General features: G+C 33.3%; 1 pseudogene; it reads right to left on the bottom strand.

Moving 5' to 3' along the window:
• Positions 1–2698: 2698 nt before the first annotated feature.
• On the bottom strand, positions 2699–3332 carry LOC149204255 (thaumatin-like protein; annotated as a pseudogene).
• Between the last annotated feature and the right edge of the window lie 754 nt (positions 3333–4086).

Here is a 4086-nt window from a genome sequence, read left to right on the forward strand (position 1 = left end):
GAGTATGCTTTTGGATACCCTTGCAAAAGAATTGGCTCTAGGAACGATCAGATTCAATTCTTAGTTGTTTCCATTCAACAGTCTACAGATTCTTCGTTAACTATAGTAAAACTGGGAGATGGAACGCTTATCAAAGCTAAGGTAGCATCTTAAATCCAAACTTATGACTCCCATTTGAAGTAGTAAAACTTAGGCGTAAATTTAGTAATGAATTGAATCCCGTTTTTCTAAACAAAGATAATATTAATAGCCCATATGCGTTGGCTTACATTTGAATTTATATTTTTCTCGACTAGTTGACACTTAAAATGCAGAAATGCATGTTTTATCTGGAAAGAAAATTTTACACTATACAACATGTTCAATACCTCTTATTATATTGTGCTGAGAGACGAACTCCATCCTAGCTAAGCATGGAAGGGAAGTGATACTCTCACTCTCTTTTATAAGTGACACATAGGGTTCATAAAAATATATATATATTGCTTAGATATATGGATCTGCACTCTATCTAACTGATAAAAAATGAATTCAGAAAGACGCGAAAAATAAAACAGAACTGCCTGATCTAACTTTAGCACTGTATCTTTAACCTGAAATATAACGATAAACTTATCCTATTCTAAGGAAGTTGTGCATGCCTTTGGTTTGAGTAGATTGTTTGATTGTATTAAATTTAACATTTAGATTTATTTTTTCATTCAAATTTGGCTATAGTTAGATCACCTAACATATCACATTTTTAAATTTATGTTCTTCTTCCATATGCGCTACAGACTTATGAAGTTTCCTTTGCAGCATCTGGTGCAAATGCTAGTTAAATTTAAATTAATAAATATATAATTATAAAAGCCTCATTTAGGGAAAATCCCATATGATTGTTGAGTATTAATGTTGATTGAGATTCTGCAAGTTTTAGTCAGAGATTCTGTTCACTCTTCTAATAAGAGTTTTCAAATACTTCCCATCCCACTGCAAAGAAAAATAGGTGATGTACTTTCATTTTAAAAGGGTTTGAAACTTACCTAGTATTTTCACTAGTATTCACAACATTTTTGGGCTTTGATTGGGAACAAACAGTGCTACCAACCAAAAATAGAGATGGTATCATCATTAAAATTTATGCTTATATTAAAGAGTATATTGGTTTTTTTTTGGTCCATTTTTATATTGAGAGTTTAATAAGTTTGCAGAATCTTATTTTTATTTCAATTATTAATTATTATAAATATGGTAGGAGTTTTTATTATAAAAAAAATAAAATGACTCTACTATTGCATTTGCAGGTGCTCCCGGGAATCATGCAAGGCAAGGCAAGTGATAATGAATAAATACTAAGAGTGCACACATTTCTATTTCAAGTATGCACTACATTTATTTTATTTTATTTCAGTAAGTAGCTCTCTTGGAAATGGTTGAGCAATGGTATAAAACTTTCCTGACAGGAATTTATTATTTTATTCTTAACAGGAAGAAGGATGGGTGGTTTGGTGTGCCTCCAGGAAATGATTAAGTGCCAAGAAAGCATCTAGTGATAGAGACTTTTCTGCAACTTTAGCTTGTTATGAAGTTGATCATAATAGTTCATTACCTGAATTAGATTCATTGGATATGAAGCTTCCTCGGGAACTATATCACCACCAATTTGGATACCAATTGCTGCAATTCTTAGGCTGCAACACGAGATGGAGCCAACTCGAATTGTGAAAGACAATAATGGAGAAGATAATTATGTAGGTCACCAATAGATTGAGAATTGGCCTATATCATGTTGCCAGGACCTGTGTCAATTTTTCATCTTTTGTAAAACCTTCATGAAGACAGAATTTCCAATCAATTGTAAATTCAAATTCATATACATTATTACAATTCTTTTTTATCAAGGAAGCCAATTCCAATTATACAAGGGTATTGAAATTGTGGTTTAACAACTGGATATGAATTTAATTTCCACCATTTAATGTGATTGAAGCTTTGAATTTCTATGTTAGAGAGTAAACCCTCTTGTAGGATGGAGAAATCTAGAACATTTCTTTTTTGACTCATACTATGTCTTAAAATGAAGTTCCAACTGAGGATCCTTATTATTATTATTATTATGAAGTTGCCTTATTATTTTCAACGTTGCTTTCCAGAATTGTTTATTCATTTAGATTTAAAATTACTTTGTTGTTAGAATTGAAAATAATGGATTTATCTATTTTTTATTCTCTTGGCATCCATAAACAAAAAAGTTTTAAGGTAATTAAAATCACTATTTGTGAACTTTGAATGTGAAACTACTTTGAAAGAACATTCAAAATCATTTTATTTATTTTTTTTTATTTTTTTTTACATTGTCTCCAAAGAGACAATAGTTTGAATTATGGACATATAGTTTCTATAGAGACAATATGCTTTTAATCTCAGCTATTGTCTCCAAAAAGACAAAAATGTAATTGTCTCTAAAGAGACACAAATTAAATTGTCTCTAGAGAGACAATTCAAATTGTCTCTTAATAGACAATAATTCTTGTCTTTATAGAGACAATAATAATATGTGTTCTATATTGTCTTTATAGACACAAATCTTTGAGACATTATATTTTGAGACACCCACTTAAAGACAATATTTAAGACAATACAAAAGTTTCTTTTTGTCTTAAGTTAAGACAATTGACTCAAATATTGTCTTAAAACCCCCCTACATGTAGTAGTGTTAGCACCAGAAATGCAGCCATGGGGTTTTAGTGTTATCACTGGGATATAGGTAAGCATCTGGGCACTTGTCTATTCTGCAAGTGGGTGCAATGCAACCACCATTGGAGGGAGTTAGGGAGAGAGGGACATTGAAACCATCAATTACAGAGATGTCATAGTAATATTGATTGTTGCCCCCATTCAGAGTATATTCAACCAACGTTGTAGGACGCTGCCCCGAGAGTTTACAGCTGAGCACGTTGTCGTAGTCACCAGTGTTGCAACTTTCTTTACCAGAGGAATCGAAGGAGCATCCCGTACATCCCCAAAATCTACCTGAACTTGTTCCTGCAGGCACATTAACACTCCATGAATACCCCTGCCCCAGCGCTTGACCGCCACCGACGGGAATTCCTGCGGCCCATACCATGCATTAACATTGGTTCTAGATCACAAACGTCGCACCCATAGCTCCTGCACTTACCAAAGCAAACAATTATTTATTTATGATAGGTACTCACCAAAACAAACAAATATGATATGTACATAAAATATAGTCAAGGGATTACCACCTTACCTTGAACATAGAGATTAAATATTAATGCTAGTGTTGCTGTAACAGAAACCAAAACTGCCAATGTTCTTGTCCCCATTGCAACAGCCACCGGCAAGTAATTAAACACAACTACAAAACAACGCAACACAAGGAAGGAATTGCAGTTGAGATTATTTCATGCTTGTATATCATAGGTGAGACTCTATATATATAGGCAAGGGTAGCCAGCCAAAACTTGATCTTAGTGTAGCATATAATGCACGAAAGTCATATCAACTTCTAGATGTTCAAGGCTACCTTAAACCAGCAATCACAAATATTCAACAAAATTCTTATTCTATCTAACCGACTATGTGGAAAATTTTACCAAGAAAATATTAAGATAAAATGTGTGATGTACAATAAGCCACGGTAATAGTTACTGAATAAGCTATTGTTTAGTCTAGAAAAAACAAGGCGCAGAGGGCACAAGGAAATTTCGGAAGAAAATACAAACATCAGAGAGCGTGATGTACATATGGAGTCGTAGTTTAGTACGTGCCATTCCAGGAATATTTCCGAATACGATTAAAGAATCACGTAGTCTAACCAGACAGAGCAGTTTACCAGAAATTTATCGAAATTCTGGTCATATTTAGAGAAAATTCGGCAAGGATTTTTGTAAATCCAAATTATAGTTGTTAAACTTCAAAATTTTAGGTGTCCTAGATGTTTTTGATGGTTTTGAATCCATTTCCACCCTTAAAAATAGGATTCAAACACTACCTCTACAAGATTTTCTGAAAAAAATTACTTGGATTCCGGCCACTTTTGGCTATCCGGGCAATTCCTCCGCCTCCAAGTAGTTTAGT

Source organism: Pinus tabuliformis, chromosome 1_2, assembly GCF_031772625.1.
Source record: "Pinus tabuliformis cultivar Carrire ecotype Pingquan chromosome 1_2, CPIR1, whole genome shotgun sequence".
Classification (NCBI taxonomy): domain Eukaryota; kingdom Viridiplantae; phylum Streptophyta; class Pinopsida; order Pinales; family Pinaceae; genus Pinus; species Pinus tabuliformis.